This window comes from Trachypithecus francoisi, unplaced genomic scaffold (assembly GCF_009764315.1).
Source record: "Trachypithecus francoisi isolate TF-2019V2 unplaced genomic scaffold, Tfra_2.0 Lachesis_group5, whole genome shotgun sequence".
NCBI lineage: Eukaryota > Metazoa > Chordata > Mammalia > Primates > Cercopithecidae > Trachypithecus > Trachypithecus francoisi.
This window is the reverse complement of record NW_022681470.1, coordinates 62,892,967-62,911,066: the sequence shown is the minus strand read 5'-3', so window position 1 is coordinate 62,911,066 and position 18,100 is coordinate 62,892,967. Positions and strand designations below refer to the sequence as shown.

General features: G+C 50.3%; 2 long non-coding RNA genes across 3 annotated transcripts in view; one reads left to right on the top strand and one right to left on the bottom strand.

Moving 5' to 3' along the window:
- The window catches only part of LOC117074940, a 43,857-nt gene that overhangs the window by 16,177 nt on the left and 9,580 nt on the right, over positions 1–18,100 (bottom strand). The window lies entirely within an intron of this gene.
- Positions 2,761–13,600, top strand: LOC117074939. 2 transcript variants are annotated; one of them, XR_004433782.1, is made up of 4 exons: positions 2,761–2,866; positions 9,494–9,588; positions 10,566–11,183; positions 11,828–13,600. It is a non-coding gene; the product is annotated as an uncharacterized LOC117074939 (long non-coding RNA). The 2 variants fall into 2 exon arrangements; XR_004433781.1 differs by having other exon boundaries at positions 10,566–11,348.

The following is an 18,100-nucleotide window of genomic DNA, read 5'->3' as shown; positions in this document are numbered from 1 at the left end:
AAGGAAAAGGCTTTCCAGACAGACAGGACACTCTCCCTGACCTTCAGCTCATGAGGGAGGAATCAGGTGTCCCTTGTTCAGGCTCTATTCCCTGTACTGAGCAAGTGCCAGGCACATAGTAGACAGTAAACACCTTTGAGGAGCAACTGAATGAACTAATGAACTGTCCTCCAAAACCACCAGGCTGGCAGCGTCCACAGCTCCCTCCTGGACCCATATCAGTAACTCACAGGTCCCTTCCTCTGCTCTCACCTGAGTCCTTTCAGCTGTCATTTAATCTCCAGTTGCTTGGTCAAGAGTCTAATAAATAAGCCTCTCCCAGTTCTTGGATGGTGATAAGGTGCCTCCTCAGCCTTTTTTGCAAGAAGTAATCCTAAAAATATCTTTCATTACTTCCTTGGCTCTCGCCTTGGCCCATCTCCAAGCCCTTCCTCGGCTTTCCTCTTTGGACCTGAACCTGCGCGTTGGCTCTGCCGGAGGGAGAGGGCTCTTGAGTGAAAAAGTCTGAGGTGGGGGTGGCATGGGAGTGGCGGACCAGGAGGTGAGAAGGCACTTTTCTGCTTCAGGGGCATCCAGCCAGGGGAATGCCTTCCTGCCTGTTTCTGAAACTCTGCTCATTCAACCGGTCTTATCTTACCGCCACCAACCCACACTCCCTCCTGGCATCCTGGGAGAGTAGTCTCCCCAGCCAGGGGATGGAGAGATGATCTCATGTGGTGGCTCTAGGCTTTACTGTTCCTAAGAACTCCTGGGAGAGCTTGTTAGAATGTGGATTCCTGGGTTCCATTCCCCAACATTCTGATTCTAAAAACCTGTAATGAGGTCCAGCCAGCTCATTCTTCACAAGCTCCCCAGAGGATGCTGACGGTCCGGGAACACTGCTCCCTGACCACCTTCCCAAAAGACCAAAGGTATTCAGTAGATGGCTCCTGCAAGGAGGATGGATCCTGCCCATATCAAGCAGGAGGCAGATGGAGAGGCAGGCTCAGGACCTAGGATCTGGCCACTGAAGGACAGTGAAACCCTCTCCCACCATCCCCCAGCTCCGGGCCCAGAGCAGCAGGAAGCCAGAGCAGGAAGGGGTAGGAAAGTCCCAGAGAAGAAAAGAAATGACACAGCCTGGCCTGGCCCCAGCTTCTTTAGTGACAAGAGGTTTCACTTGGTCCCAGGCCCCAAACCAGCAGAGACTGGCTTCCTTGTTGATGAAGAAGTTTGGCTGCTGGATGAAGTGGGGAGAAGGGCAGGTGGTGGCTGACTTCCAGCCTGAGTGAGGATCTGTAAGCCTGTCCAGTCGACCCTCTCATCTCTGCCTCCCTTTCTCAGGAGTCACTCCAGCCCCGAACCTGATAGCCCAGCTCAAGGCTCCGGAGCCTCCCCGAGCAGCAAACACTCCCCCACTGCTTCCTCACCCCATTCAGGGGAGACTCCACCCCATTCCTGTAGCCCTGACCTCTAGATTCAATCAGTCTCTGTGCAAGCCTGCTGCCTACCCACCCTCACCCCAGAGAAGCTCCCGGGAGTTCCAGACACCCTTGTGTTCAGAACTTCAAGTGCAGAGTCCTGGGCTGGGGATTCTGGCTCTGTTGCTAACTAGGCCTGTGATCTGGGGCAGGTGACTGGCATTCCTGAGCCCCAGGATTTTCAGTTATAAAGTGGGGTTCATGATCCCTGCCTCCCTATGAGGGTGAATGAGACAAGCCATGTGGAGTCCCCAGTATAAAACTCTCACTTTGAATATTCACTATGTTTCTACCATAAACTCAGCTTCAAGAAACAATGAAAAGGAACATCTATCCAGCTCCCTGGTAGTCAAAGAGGTAGGTGGCTTCCGGATAAAGGTGTCTTCAACCATTGTCCTCCCTCTGCATGGTATCTGGTACTCTCCAGAAGGGGAGTGCTTGATCGATCCAATGCCTGCTCTGTTGAATAGACACTGCCTACTCAGCCTCAGCCAGCCTGGCCTTGCCACTGGCCCTCAGGCACTCAACTCTCAACCCCCCACAACAGACCCTCCCTCTAACATACCCAAATCATAAGCACCTTTCAAAGCCCAGCTCAACCCCAGCCCTCAAGAGCCCCTACAGACTCCAGTGCCCAATGAGTATTCCCCACATCAGGGTCACCTATCAGTGTTCCCTCCCCAACTAGATCCCACACTCCTCAAGAGCAGAATCACATTCCAAAAAAGTCAACAGACGCATCACACAAACTGTCCTCACATTTGTCACTTGCTGGGGACTGGGAAGGAGCAGCATCAGGTAGTGTCACAGTGTCCAGCACAGAAATCCAGGGTCAGGGGTGTTCCAGCTGGTGGTCTGCCAGTCTCCATGTTCCCAGTTCTGACTGGCAGGGGCTATGGCGCAAGAGAGAGAGAGCTGGCCAGTGGCAGAGCCTTTTTTCTCATGACCAAATGATAGCCCAAGGACTTGGGGCACTTTGCAGAACATTTCACTTCTCAGAGCAATTCGAATGTGAGAGGCTGGCAGGGGCCTTCGGAACCATCTTGTCCAACACTCCTGGCTCCATGTTACAGATGAGGAAACAGATGCACCCATAGTCACCTGGGCTGAGAGGCAGAGCTAAAGTCCAGGTTTCTAGCACCCTGATCTTACTTTGAACCCCCCTGGGGTTGAGGGGAGGTAGAACAAAGAGCTATGGAATTGACAGTGCCTCCAATGTTCACACTTAATTTAGTCTTCCTCCCTAACCTGTGACATAGGTATTACTGAACGCATTCTAATTTTCCTGTTGCAAGAGGAGGCTCAGAGTGGTTATGGCACCTGCCAAAGGTCACACAGCTGGTACATCTGGAGCTCTGCCCCTGGGAGCCAAGCATGCCAAGCTTTATTAGAGACCTGAGCTCTTGGTATTTCACTGGGCTTGAGGGACAGGGCCTCCTTGCCTCCTAAGTGGGAGTGGGAGTATAGCCATGGTGGGAGGTAGGAGGGAGCCTCACTTTATAAATTCTTATTCTCATGGCATCCTGAGAGGACTTCCCTCAACATTACACAGCTAGTATAAGTTAGTGGAAGCTTTTGGGGCTCAGCAACATGGAGCTCTTCTGTTTTGGGGTGGTTGCCCCTCTCTGCAGCTCTCTACCTGTATATAAAAGTCCCATAGTGGGGACACCTGTGGTGACCCAGAACTTATTCACTCGCTCACTATTCAACAAATAACCTGTTGAGCGCCAACCGTGTGCTAGGCAGTGTGCTAGACACTGAGGATGCTAAAGTGAATGGGACAGTCCGACAGAGCCAGAGGGGCTAGGGCTCCTAGGGAGGGAACTGGGGTCCACCTTGGCCCTCATCTCTTAGCCACTAACCTATACTATATTCTAGTAGAGGACACAGATGCGCAAACAGAGAAGAGTTGATCATTCACTGTGCTGGTGCCATGACAGTGCTGTTCAGAGGGTCAAGGAGCCCAGGGGAAGGTACCTGTTCCAGGCTGGGGGGCGACAGAAAGAGAAAGTTTGCTAAGTTCAGAAGGCTGTGCAGAAGTCAGCCTGGCAAAGGAGAAGAAAGGGCATTCCAGGAAGCAGGGCAGACAGTATGGGCAAAGGCATGGGGAAACAAACAGCTTGGCACATGAAGCTGTTTGTACACACTTAAGAGAAAGATCAGAAAGGGTGTATACCCAACTGCTAAGGCGGGTTATCTTAGGAAAATGAGATTATTTAGACTGGCTTTTTTATTTGCACATTACTATCTTGTTTGCATTTTTATAGTGGGCAAAAAAATTACTTTCATAAGCAGAAAAATATATAACTAATAAAGAGCGTTCTGTGTATGATGGAACTTTGAGAAGCATGATGTTTAGAAACAGAAAATTGGAGGGGTTACTGCTGGGAGTGGAGGAGAAAAGCCAGGGAGCCGTCACAAGTCCCTGGACCCAGGGAAGCAGCAGGTTGACACCAGCCTCCAGGCGGTGGCCTAGGGTGTTAATTAATTGGGTGATTCCTTTCCTGGGAAGCTGCAGGGCAGACCCAGGGGCCTGGGGGGAGATGTCAGTCAGTTCAAGCTGATGTCTTCTAGCTAAAGCTCCAGGGAGTAAGCAGCTTTTTGGGGTTCTGGTTGCCCCCCCAAGCTAAAACTCTCATGTTCCTTTGGGCAGGAGCCATGTTAGAGTGAGGCTGAGAGGTGGTTCCCACCAGCAGAATCAGGGGATTCTAATTGGAGTGTCTTTCTTGACCTCTGACTCTTTTTCACCATCTCACTCTCCAGCCTGGACCTGGGCTGAACTGCTAAAGGACAAAATGCCTGAAGCTCTTTGAACAAGGTCATTTGCAAAAAAAAAAAAAAAAAAAAAAAATCTTGACTTTTCAAATGAGTTTTTGCAGACTTCAGTCATTTTTCTCTAGAAAATCCTCTATTTGTCCTTTGCCAGAGGAGGCAGAAATAACTAGCAAACTGTAACTCAGGTGTGTCATTCAAACACACACACACACACACATTTAGTTTCTTCTCCATTCAGTGTGTTCCATAGGAAGTGGCTGTAATTTGAGGAGTTGGACAACACTGTCCCCAATTCAGAATAACCTCTTCTTCACTGGTGCTTGGAATTTTGTTTTGGGGTTATCATCTTCGTCCTAAAGCTTGTTTGTTCGGTCTCCTGCTTTTCTTTTCTTTTTCCTTTTCTTTTTCCCTACAATGGATGTGGTGGAATGGTTAGGAGGGGTGATTTCCCAACCATTTAAGGCAGGTTCATTGGTGCCTATTTTCCTGAGTGGCGGTCACAGGCTGAGACGGTATTATCAGTTCCACTGCTTAATACAAGCCCAGTAAGGAAATGCAGTGCCTATGGACAAGATAGGGGTTCTGGCTGATGCACATAACCAATACGTTCTCCTCACCTTGGGGACTGTGGAGAGTCTCCCCCAAAAAAGATTGGAAGAATCCAGTTGTTCAGAGGAAGAGGGGCTTGATTTGGGGCTGAGACTGAGACACACATGGAGCCAGGCCCCAATGTGACCGTTTCGCTCTTGGCTAGAAAAATGTAGAGCTGCACTCTCTCCCAGCTCGGGGCTGCCTTCTGGAGCCTCCAGAGGTTAGGAGCAGCTCCAGGAGACAGGGATGAGTCTTCTACAATGACACTGCTGATAAAGATGATGGGCCTCAGGGACGGGGTAGAAGCAGTAGGCAGACAGAGGGACGTTTCAGAGAGTATCTGATTTTAAAAGTGATGATGTGGAAAATCATCAATTCCCAATCAAAGTCATGTCATGTGTGCCAGAAAACATAGAATACATATTTGGGAGGCAAGTGGGGAAAGAAGGCAGGTTTGGGGGTAAGGCAGGGCACCCCTGACCTAGTTGTGTGCTTGAATCCATTGAGGAGCTTGGACACAATGCTCACAACCAGGTCCCACCAAGGCACAGTCAACCTGAATTTCTTGGTACAAGGCCTAAGAATCTGTACTTTTAAAAACTCGGCCGGGCGCGGTGGCTCAAGCCTGTAATCCCAGCACTTTGGGAGGCCGAGACCGGTGGATCACGAGGTCAGGAGATCGAGACCATCCTGGCTAACACGGTGAAACCCCGTCTCTACTAAAAATACAAAAAAAAAAAAAAAAAAACTAGCCAGGCGAGGTGGCGGCGCCTGTAGTCCCAGCTACCCGGGAGGCTGAGGCAGGAGAATGGCGTGAACCCGGGAGGTGGAGCTCCAGCCTGGGTGACAGAGCGAGACTCCGTCTCAAAAAAAATAAAAAATAAAAAAAAATAAAAACTCCTCCAGAAGGTTCTGAAATACAGCCAAGTTAGATAAACCTAACTGTGGTTAAGATGAAGTTGGGAGCTGGAGGAACAACCACAGGATTAGGGCAGGAGGGAGAAGGGAGCCTAGGTCTGGAAGGGAAGGACTGGAGGGAACAGGCTGGCGGCAGGTAGCTCTGTGCCCATTTCTGGTGGCCTCCTGATGCCGAGAGAGCCAGTGGAGAAAGAAGCAGAACCCCTTCACTCTGAGTTGCTTCAGAAGCAAGCTTCCCGTGGCTCAGTCAGCCTCTCCAGGGGCAGAGGCCATTTGGGGAGGAGGAACACCCCTTCTTCCAACCAAAGCTCTGATAAAAGGAAAGACTAGGGTTTCCCTTCAGGACCAGCAGGATGGACTAAGAGCAATTTTCTGGGTCCCTCAGGCCCCACATACCACTTGTCATTTCCCATCAATGCCTAAAATGCCTTTGCCAAAAGCTGTGCATCTCCTGCAAAGCCATGCCATGGCGGGTCAGGGAACTCCAAGTGAAGGAAAAACTGTGACACAGAACCTAGTGCCTCGCTTTTCTTTGGATGTGGCAGTGTGGGGAGGGGAGAATTGCTTTCATATCACAGATAAACTTGGGCATAGTAGGGAGTGGATGCCTCATTCACATGCACTTTTTTAATGTAAGAGACAGGATCAGCTGGGCACAGCAGCTCACTTTCAGAGGCGGAGGGGAGCAGATCTCTTGAGCCCAGGAGTTCGGGATCAGCCCAGATAATATAATGAGACCCTGTATAAAGAAGAAAGAAAGAAAGACAGAGAGAAAGAGAGAGAGAGAGGAAGGAAGGAAGGAAGGAAGGAAGGAAGGAAGGAAGGAGGGAGGGAGGGAGAAAAGAGAAGAGAAGAAAAGAAAGGCAGTCTTGCTGTGTTGCCTAGGCTGGTCTCAAACTCCCAGCCTCAAGTGATCCTCTCACCTCTGCCTGCTGTGTAGCTGGGATTACAGGCATGAGCTACTGTACCCAGCTCACATGCATTTTTGAGGTAATATGTGATTCTTCAATGACACATCTGCTGAAACTGTTCCAACCTCTCCTCTCCCTTTTCCTAATTTTGTTATTTTGGGTCTTCTGGTTGCTGCCTTTGGGACTTTCAATATCTTTAAATCTTTCTATCTGTCTACCTATCTACTTTCCTTCCTTCCCTCCTTCCCTCCCTCCCTCCTTCCCTCCCTTCCTTCCTTCCTTCCTTCCTTCCTTCCTTCTTTTCTTCCTTCCTTCCTTTCCTTATTTCTTATTAATGCATCAGCTCTAGATAGTGCCTATCATCCTGCCTCTGGGAGGGATGTGGGAATCTGTATCCTCTGCCCCTCCTCCAGGTTTCTGTGAGCCACAACATTACTTTTATATCATCACAGTTTTAAGTCTTCCGCACTTTGTCTATGGGTTGTGTCTAAGAATGAAGCTGCGCCCACTGAGTGCCTCTGAGTTGCACCTTCGCATTCCTGTGGAGACACAGTCACACTCCCCGTTCTTAGAGGAGCCTTGGGGAGAAGTCCAAGAGGCGCAGGGCTGCGGAGCCTATCAGGTCCCATTCAGAGATAAACCCAAGTCAATATCTCGTAGAGGCAACACCTCCGTGGAAGGCGGTGCAGTTACAGTGTAACCGGGACTATCAGTCATCTAGTGTAAATGGCTGGTGGTCAGATCCTTCTGGTTTTGTTAGGGAGGTGGAGGAGGGCATGAAGAAGGCAGAGCCCTATGTACCTGGAGTGGGAATAGTCCATGGGGCTGGAGGCAGGTGGTGCCCCAAAGAGCAGTTAGTAGCAGAAACAGGAGACTAGGAGCTGAAAAACTTAGCCCAGCTCGCAGATGTCTCTTGGCTCAGCCCTGTTTACCTTCAGGTGGTCAAGGACAAACAGTATGAGTGCTCTGGGGTGTTGACCATGCCCTTGTAAACACAGCTTCCCTGGACTTAATGAAGATTAGATGTGCGGGCATGATTTTTGGTGGTTAAAAAGAAAAAGAAAAAAGTCTGACTTTTTATAAAGCAGACTCTTTCCCAAAGACTGCAGGAGTCATTATGCTGAGGGAAGAAACCTTCACCCAAGTCCATATTGTATGATTTCATGTATATGGATGAAGTCATAGAACAGGCAAAACCAAATCTGGTAGAAAAAAAGAACAGTTGTTGCTTGGGGATGGGGCAGGAATTTATTGGGCATGGGGGCGCTTTCTGGAGTCATCCTCATGTTCTGCACCTTGATTTGAGTTGCACAGGTGTAGGCGTTTGTCAGAACTCATGTGCGACACATTGGAGAATTGTGCATTTCCTTGTATGTAAAACTTATCTCCATAGAAAAAAATAACTGTGACAAATATTGAACTTTGCTAATGATATGATGCTGAAGTATTGGTCTGAATGGCTACCGATGTCTGCACTGTGCTTTGAAATGCTTCCAAAAATACAAGGGATCTATGGATGGATAGAGGAATGGGTAGTTGTGTAGATATGTGTTCTGCAACACAGAGCAAAATGTTAAGGGAGGACTCTAACTGGCAGGTGTACGATGTTCACCATAGAAGTCTTTCAACTTTTCTGTACGTTTGAAATGTTTCATGTTAAAATGTGGAAATAGGAAGAATTGGGGTCCGAGAATCATCCTACCTCCGTAGGACCCTCTCAGCTGCTCTCCCAAGGCCTTGGTTTGTTTGCTTTCGTGGAGCAGAGGCCAGCAGCCACTCTGTAGCTCTCCTCCCTGGCTTCCCTCTCACACTATCCCCTGAGTTCATTTGCCTGGGCAGTCCAAATAACCACTGTAGATGTCACTGGACCCTGGACCGCCAGACACACGGAAATCTGCATCTCACAGACCTCCCACCATTTCCCTGTTCTGAGAGCCAAAGGGTCCTGCTTCTCTGGTAACCACTTGCCCAGCAGGCAATTAGTTCCCCTTCTCTGTATTCGAAGCCAAGAATGATCTTTCCCTCTCCCAGGCATAGACATAAGCAAGAGGTATAGTTCCTACATGCCTCTTGCTTCATTCTTTCATTGTTTTTCTTTCTGCCTGGGCTTGAAGGCCTTCACCAGTAAGGTTTTACACATTATTCATCCAGCTACCTCTAGGCAAGTCCACTTGAACTGTCTCTACCAGCCCCATCCCCACCCCCTTCACCAGAGGATAAGCATTTTTTTCATGTTTATAGAAACTATCATACACCCTTCAGAAAATTCCACACTATCCAGTCTCTGATCTAATACCCATACCCTGGAAGTTTTCCTTTGTGTCTAACCTGAATCCTGCATGCTGCTTTTCTATAGAAGCTGAGGGGCCCGGGGCTTGGGGTCTGTGGTTCTTGACGTGGGTGTGCTCATGTCAGGTGTACAGGGCTGTGTTTGTGTAATTGGTGGGGCAGCAAAATCAGGGGCACTAGGGTCAAACCAACCTTTCTTCCCCACTGGCCCTTTATCCTACACTCCACCCAGGCACCTGGTGTGGCTGGGCTACTCGAGGTGAAAGAGCAAGTCCTCACCTCAGCCCCATCCCAGTCTCCCTGGGCTGAGGACTTGTCTCAGATGACACTTCCCCACCCAGAGGACAGCCTGGTGTGGTTCACCTCAGGGTAACCTACCTGCAAGCAGCAGCCCCAGGACACATCTTCCTTTCAAACCCCAACTTCCACAGACCGATTCACCGTATAGTCTTAGAGTAAGGGCAGGAATTGGAATAGGGACCATGTGTGTGACAACAACAAACTCTCTACTTGGTCTGGGAGAGGTCGGCATGGCTTTCACATTTACAGAAGGAACTGAGACCTCAGTTGGTGAAATGCTTCCCCCAAAGTGAACACAATACCCTCGTCTCGAAGCCATCCTCGATGTTCACAACTTCCTGAGTGTAAGTCACAAAACATTATTTTTCAGCCTGGCAGTGTATAGAAATAAGAGCACAAGGCTAGAAGTCGGGAAACCTGAGAGCTAACCCAAGCTTGGGCATATCCTAGGTGGGGGTAACTGATCCTCAGTCTCCACATATGCAAAATGGGGATAAATAGCTTCAGATATTGCATGCTAAAGCATTCTATAAACTCTAAGTGCTCTACAAATGCAAGGAACTTTTAAAGCACTATTTTTTCTTAACCTCAATTAGTAGCACAACTTCATCTATCACCTGCTTACTATAAGAGACAGTAAGAGGGGCCTGGAAGTTACTAACCCACACGGTTCTTTCCTGATCCGAAAGACCTCCAATGCTTGCTTTCTCTTACTCTAAGCAGGAGACAGAGGTGAGCCAAGCAGGAGGACTGAGCCTTCATTCAATGAAGCTTAACTTATGCTGGGGCATCAATTACTAAGCTTCCGTTGTTAAAGATGCACATGGCTAGGTGACCCGGATGACCCTATACTAGAATCCAGAGTCTGGGTAGGTCTGATGAGCTAGTGAATCAAAGGTCCTCCAGACCTGCATTTACAGGAAAGGAAGAGTCCCTGTGATCAAATCTCTTGACGCAGAGAAGGAGAACTCAGGAAATGGGCTTCTATGACCTCTTTCCCCAGTTAGGCCCTTGGGTTCCATTCAGCCCTTAGAGAGGGTGTGGCGGGCGGGGGGTGGATGCGGTGCAGGACTACAGCAGAAGCAGAAAAAGCTGTTCTCACCAGGGACTTAATGAGACTCAGGGCCCATGTGTGTGTTGAAGACTAAAGTCCCATTATAAAGAGAACCTCAATATGGTAGATTACAGAGTACAGGAGTTTTTCTCTTCTTGGGGCACTAGTGAGTCTCGAAGTGAGCAGTCCAGGCTGCTGGCATTCTCGGCTTTCTGAGGTCATTCACAGGCCCAGGTTCCTTCCCTCTGTTGCTTTCCCATTTGCCAGGCCATTGTCTTCATGCATAGTGAAAGCTGGGTCACCACCACATCTAGGCTCCAGCTGGCAGGAAGAGGAGAGGGCATACAGAATGCATGCCCAACAACTCAAGACCCAGACCTGTAAGTGACCGGCCTCGTTCTCCGTTCCACAGTCCAGTGAGGACTCAGCCACATGGCCACACCTCATTCCAAGGAAGGCTGGGAAGTGGAGTCCCGTTTGGCCACCATGTGTCCTACCATAATTCGTCTCTAATGGTGGATAACTAGCACTCTGCGCCATAGCACCCTCAGGGTTGGGACAACACAGTGTGATGCAGATTGGAGAGATGCCACAACCTACACTTCTCATGGTACACGATGTGGCAGCTGGTCATAGTGTGCCCTGAGATGCTGGACCCTCAAGAGTTGGAGCTCCAGGACATGGCACCAGTGCAAGAGGGCAGAATTCTCAGGAGGAACTCTGTCTCCATGACCCTTGGGCAAGAGACAGTAAGAACAAGTCTGGAGCAGAAGAGCCTACCCAGAGACACCCCAGAGACTCCCAAGCATAACCATGGCAAACTGTAGCTGCGGAAGGACACGAGCTCTGAGTCAGAGGGAGGGGACACAAGCCAGCAAAATTTGGGTAAGTCACACTCACATGAGCTCACCAGCTGGTGGGGTGTGGCTGCAACTGAAGCACATCTTTGGAACCCTCGGATCTCCAAAGAGCATAACTACAACCACAATAAATTATGGTTACTCTAATTGCCCAGGGGCAGGACCCAGGACGGGTACGTTCAGTCAACAGGTAAGCACTCTTGTTAAAATGCTTAGCATGTTTTGGTCCGCAAAGGAGACAAAACAAGCAAACATCCCAAATCTTAGGCTCCAGGAATGAAGCCTCCCATTAGAGCCAAATCCCTGACAACACGTGGTCAAGTATCTAACTAGAGTTACCACCTGAGAGTGCTAGGGGAGTGTGGGTACAACCAGAGCACGCAGCAGGCGGCAGGGAGCTGTGGCTTGTGTTGAAGTGCTTGGGAAGATGAGGCGAGAAGGGAGAGCAATCCAAGCTGGATGAGGAGAGAGCATAGAGAAAGGGCAGTGTTAGTGGGCTGGGCCCTCTGGAGCTAAGAAGTGTTAGACCTTGAGCTAAGTGCTTTTCATGCATTACTTTGTTTAATCTTCACAAAGTCACTCTGAGGTAGGTGCTGCTAGTACCCACATCTTGCAGATGAGGAGGCCAAGAGCTCAGGGAGGTTTATTAACTCGCCCGTAATCACACAGCTTGTTTCTGGAGGGGACGGAGCCAATCTCAGACACTGGTTGCAGACAGAGCCTGCACTCAGTCTCCTTGCCAGGGCCAGTGGGGCTCTCAGAACTTCTCAAGCAAACTTGCTCCTGTCCTTGGCAAACAGCCCCAGATGGTCACATCCCAGGCTGGCGAGCCCCTGCTGCTTCTGAGCTCCCTGCTCGGTGGAGCCGCTCAAGTCCTGCCCGCAAGCTTGGCGTCCTGCCTGCCCCCTGAAGATGTCTTCAGCAGGAATCACAGCCAACAAATGTCCCAGCAGGACGAGACAAGCTAAATGCTCAAGAGGCTCCCAGGGAACAATGCAGCCCTGTGAGCAGGCCAGGCCAGAGCACAGTCCTGGAGGGCTGACAGGAATTAGCCCCAGCTGACCAAGAACCCACTCATTCAGTGGCCTGTTTTCTGTACTCTGGGGGTGAAGGAATTTCTTGAGGGTTGGACCCCAGCGCCATTCAGCCAGCCTTTGTCACACCTACCTAGGGCCTGCCTGCTGTGCTGGGAGACCCAGAGAAGTGGCCCCAGCTGAGGTCCCAGCAGGCCAGTCCATTTTCCTCCTCCACCCTCATACTGGGCCCACCTTGCTCAGGGAATCCCATGCACAGTTCACACTTGACCCCAATCCCAGATGGAGAGTGCAGTTTAGGCTGGTCAGGGCACCCAAGTGTGTCCCAGACTAAAGCCCTGGCTTGGTTCCAGTCTCCTTCCTAGGATGGACATGTCCTTTCTCTAGGGCTGCAAGCCTATCCTTGACACTGCTACCATCTCCACTTTAGCCCTCAGTGATCAGTTCTGGGGAGGGTGCTGGAAAGAGGGAGAGGGTAGAATCAGGGAGCTAAGTATCCTGACCTTGGAAGGTAAAAAATCCCAGAGCAATAGGAGGTTTACTTTGCAGAGGGGTGCTGATAAATTTCTGGACTTGTCCCCTAAACACTCATGGTAGACACATGCCCCTCCACACTCCCTTCTCTCCAGTGTGAACTGGAGCAGCCCCTGCTGCAAGACTCTGTTCTTGCAAAAGCTGCCTACACCTGTGGGTCTGGCTCTAGCGAGTCTGGTTTATTCCTTAGGCAGGAAAGCTCCAGGTATCTAGAGGGCGAGAGGGCTCAGCTGCATCCAGGGCTAGGCAAAGATCACTGGTCACTAGGGAGCATGTGGAGGTGAGGAGGGAGAAAGAGGAAAGGTGTACTACATACCCAAGTATCCCTCTCTTTTAGAAAAGCATTCTCACTCCTGTTCAAAATTCACACTGCAGACACACACACACACATACACACACACACACACATTCACTCACACCCTTTCCATTTGGCACATTCCAAAAGGAGAAAAAGCAGAGGGGGCTGGGGTTCCAGGGCTCAGGTGCAGTTACTGCCACCATGGTTTTGCTCTGCTGGAGAAGCTTGGGAGGGGAGCCTTCTGGAACCCATTCTGCCACTTGGCTGTATCTCTGGGAGATGGTGAGGCAAGACCTGCAAATGGGAGCTCAGCACTACTGGCTCCCTGGGACAAGGGAACAAGGGCCATTCATTGTGCAGCTGAGAAGGGTCTTGCCTAGCTGGGGTGTGGCTGAAGAGCTGATACACTGCGCTATCAGAGAGATGATGGAGATAAGCAAATGGCCATGCCACCAGTGGTCATTCCTGGGCCCTGTCTTTCCTGGGCCCTGTCTTTGTGCCCAAAGGAAAGGAATTCACCTAACAATCGCACCTCCTTTTTTGCCACTCGGCCCTCTTCACAGATGAATAAATTGAGCCTGGGAGTTTAATACTTTGCCCCAAGTCTCATGACTAGCAAATCCCACAGCCAAGATCTGAGCCTAAAGTTTTCTTTCTTCCAGTACATTCTGATGTCTCGCAAGTGCTTGTGATACAGTCCAGGGCTTCAAGGAACCACACTCACCCAGGCCAATTTCTGGTTCGGAGCAGAATCCTTTCCTCCCTCTAGAAGCTGCAGGACCCGCCCACCTAGGAGTTGTATCCCCCGGGCTCCCAAGCCCTGATGCTGCAGACCTGCTTCCCCGACACCCCCAATCCCAACCCTAAACCACTCCTTTAACAAGGTCAGCCGAGTTCAGACGGGCAGAACCGTCCCTCTGCAGCGGCAACCGGCACATGCCCACCTCAGAGCACAGGGTGTGTACTAAACCTGACCTAGAAGACCTAGAATACCTCATCTTTTGCCGGCTGTGAGGTTCAGACTGCACAGCTGTTGGCATTCAGAAAACAGGGGTCTATGTGGTCAGGAGTCACCAGGGAGGAAGAGTCAGGTGGGCTGGATCAGGTGGTGGGTGTTAGGCACCTTCCAGTCTCGGACTCTTTCCTGGAGAATGTGGAATAGAAAGAGAGAGATTGGAAGGTATCACTTTCCTATGACTTTACTGCAGTCAGAAAACACCACCTCTGCTGTAATACCCTCGCTGCCTAAGCCAGATCCTAGAGATAGGGTGAGGCCTGGTGCCCAAGATTCTCAATTCCATGCTTCTCCAGCTCTCTCAGTTCTCCCTGAATTGGGGTCTACATCCCACCCTTAGAAGCAGCCCCTATGCCCAGGTTAATATGTGTTTGGCTTAAGGCCCCCGTGTCAGGATTGCAGCCAGGAGGCCCATCAGTCAACAGTAACCACCTGGAACTCACCTCCTCCCCAGCTCCAGCCCCAATCTCAGCATTCCCAGGGCAGTGTGAACTGCCCTGAACACCCTCACCCAGGCCAATTTCTGGTTTGGAGCAGAATCCTTTCCTCCTTCTAGAAGCTGCAGGACACGCCCACTTAGGAGTTATATCCCCCTGCGCTCCCAAGTCCTGACACTGCAGACCTGCTTCCCCCACACCCCCAGTCCCAACCCTAAACCACTCCTTTAACAAAGTCAACCGAGTTCAGACGGGCAGAACAGTGCCTCTGCAGTGGCAGCCAGCACATGCCCACCTCGGAGCACAGGGTGTGTCTGGGTAATGACCGAATGGGGAGTGGGAGGAGGTCCCCACGTGACTTCTTGCCCTCTTTGTGGAAAGAGGGCTTGGTTTGTGCTCCAGAGCCAGGGCGGAGGGATAGGCTGGGGTCCTGAGGCAGACACCGACCTGAGCCATCTCCTCAGCTCTGCCATTATCTCTCCCGGTGACTTTGGGCAGGTCCCTGGCCCTTTCTGGAGCCTCAGGTATCTCATATGTAAAACGAGGGAGGTGAACCAGATGGACCCTAAGGCCCCCTCCTTGTCTCCCGTTCTGTGGTTTGTGACACATCCTTTCCTCCGGCCTCAGATGTGCAGGGATCATGATCAATGCTGACCTGTCTCCAGACAAGAACTGTCCAGACCCTTGCCACCTCAGAGTCCACCCCAAGGTTCCTCCTAACATACTGTCCCCTAGCTCTGTTGTTGTGTGTATTCTAGAAGCCTCCTCTGCCTGCTCCTGCCAGGGTCTTGATCTTCCAAGGACTGGTTCTCACTGGGTCTTGCATGCCCAGTGCCTAGCACAGTGCTGGGTACATGCTAGGAGTTCCCTGTGTTGAAAGACCAAGCACTGGTTGGCATCACCCTGCTCACCTTGCCTTCCATGTCTCCTGACCAGCCTAAGATACTCACAGCTGGGGGACTTGAGCCCCTGGGCTTCCCAGGGGAGAGAAGTGAGGATTCACTTCTTCTTGGGTACCTCTGCAGTCCCACCAGTTCTCAAGCACTTATGAAACTGGCAGCCATGCGGGGCCAGGTCAGATCCTGCCACTGCAGGGCAGGGTGGTGAAGACTTTGCTGTCTTCAGCCTTAAGGTGTTTGCTTAAGTCACTAGGCTGCTCTGCCCAAAACATGTTCCTGCCCACACCCTTGGCACCCACACAGGGCACACATGCAAGAAGCCAGCAGGTGCAGATAAGACCAGAGGCCCAAGGATGGACAGAGGTGGCAGAATTCGTCTCCTTTCTGCAGGTCTAGCCTGAGTTTGCCCATCTGAAAACCAGCTGTTTCTTAGCAAGATCAGCTCAAAGGTGAGATGTGTCAGGAGAGAACCTTAGGAATACTTTGGCTTTATCTGCATAACTCAGTGTTATGTGTGACTGTTCAGTGTGACTGTGTGTGTGTGTGTGGTCGCAAGCTCTGGATCACAGGGGAACACAGGGATGGGCTTTAAGGCAGAGAATCTTGGGTGCATTCAGAGGTCAAAAAGGACTTGAGAATAAGCTGGAAATCCCTTCTAGAAACAGTGCTTCCAGGGGCAGCCGCCATCCTACTTCTTCCTGGAAGTCCTCCCCGGCCTGGAGTCTATAGCTCAGGTGTCCAGGCTGCAGCTGTGACCGACCTTCCTGTCCTCCTCTTGCCGGAAGTCTTCCCAGCTCCTTCTCTGTCCCCTGGAGGGCTGATCTGGGCGCCTCTCCCCTGTACTCCCATAGCACCCTATGTTCCATGTTACAGTGGTCTCTTTACCTTCCTGTCTTCCTCACCAGATTGTGAGATCTTTTCAGGACAGGGATTGTGTCTGATTTATTTCATTTTTCCCAGTATAGGAATCTGGCACTCGATAAGGGGTTTCTAGTGAATGAATGAATGAATGAATGAATGAATGCAGCATCCCACCCCAGGGCTGGGGGCGAAGTAGGTTGCTTTCAAAGGATTCTCTATACTGCTCCAGAGAGAAGCATAGGGTTGCTGTTCATCGCTTTCATCATGAAACACAGATGATTTTAGCAAAACTCCAGGCTGAGCTGCTATGGCTGTTAATGTGTCCTTGGCTCCTTTCTCTTTGTTTCTGAGTCTTTGTCTCCCTCACCTTTTCTCTGTGTTTTTATTCCTGTCACCTGTCTCTCCATATCTTTCTGTTCCCTCCACCAACCCTAAATTTGTCCACACTTTAATTCTACCCAAAATATCCCCAAGATGCATTTTCAGCCATCAGGGGCACTCTCCCTCTTATCTTCTGCTTCCCTAGCCTCTGGTCTACTTTCCTTCTTCCTGGACCTCCCACCAATGACCAGTCCCCAGATTCTGAGGCCCCTGTCCATCTTCCTTGGTGAGTTCAGAGGAATCTCTGGGCTCATCTATCCCTACTGTCCCTATGATGCAAGGGCTACCTGCTCAGAATTTTGCTGAGACAATAGAAAAGTTTTGAGGAGAACAGACAACAAGTTTCCAACTCCAGTACATGTCCCGGAGGCCCCAGACATCTTCATCCGGGTTACCTTAGGAGTTATACCTGCAAGGGAGCCTGATGGTATCTAAAAGGTATGGTCTTGAATAGGTTCTCATCCTTAGCTTTGCAGGCTCAAAGGTTAAGATGATATCATAGACTAAGCAGAGGATTTGAAGCCATTTTAGCCAAGTTAGATTCCTGTCTCTTCCATCCAAATCTTTGTGACCTTGGACAAGGTATTTCACTTCAGTCAACTCAGCTTACTCATCAAAAAATGACAGTAACATACCTATATGTTTGGTATAAGAATTAAACCAAATAACCTGTGTGAAAACCAAGTGTTACTATGGAAAGTAGGTCAGACTCAGGAGATACTAACTCACATTAATAAAACTCACACTGGACCAATGGGTAGCCCAGAATGTCCATGGGTCATTTAAAAGAGAAGCATGCCTGCAAAAGCAGCCCTAGACACTCCAGCCAGCTGGGCAGTGCATTCTCTGCCCTAAAGGACGAACAACCAGAAGATTCCCTGGTGGACATGGTGTCTCAGCAAGGGGACTTAGTTGTTTGATCTTGATGGCCACTGTCACCTGGCTACAGGAAGAACCTAATGACTCATCTGCTTTCTAGGAATTTCCTGGCCAAAGTTTAGAACAGGTCAGGCTACCCATGACACTGGACAATACTGAAGATGCATGGACAAATTCTCGCCCTCTGGCTCTGCTTCATTTAAAGACTGTATCGTACAATTGTTCATTCATTCTACAAATCTACATTGAGCTCCTCCTAAGTGCCGGGCACTGGGCTAGATGGGTAGGGATACAAAAGAGGCATTGCCCCCTTGCCCTCCTCAGGAAGCTCACAGTGTTTGCAGAAAGACTGACAATTCCGTACATAATTACCATTAATTGTGGTCAGTATTATGAGAGTGAAGCAGAGGAAGCCAGAGGAACAAATGTGCAACCTGTCAGCTAAGTCCACATAGGGGTCTGGGGAAGGGCTCCCCGAGGCAGTGTCCATGTACACATCCTTCCCTCAGCCGGGTGTCAGGGCACACTTGGGTCACTTGAATTCTGGCTCTCTTCAGCCAATTGTCTGGCTACACCCTGACAACTCTGAGTGACCCCGGGTGTT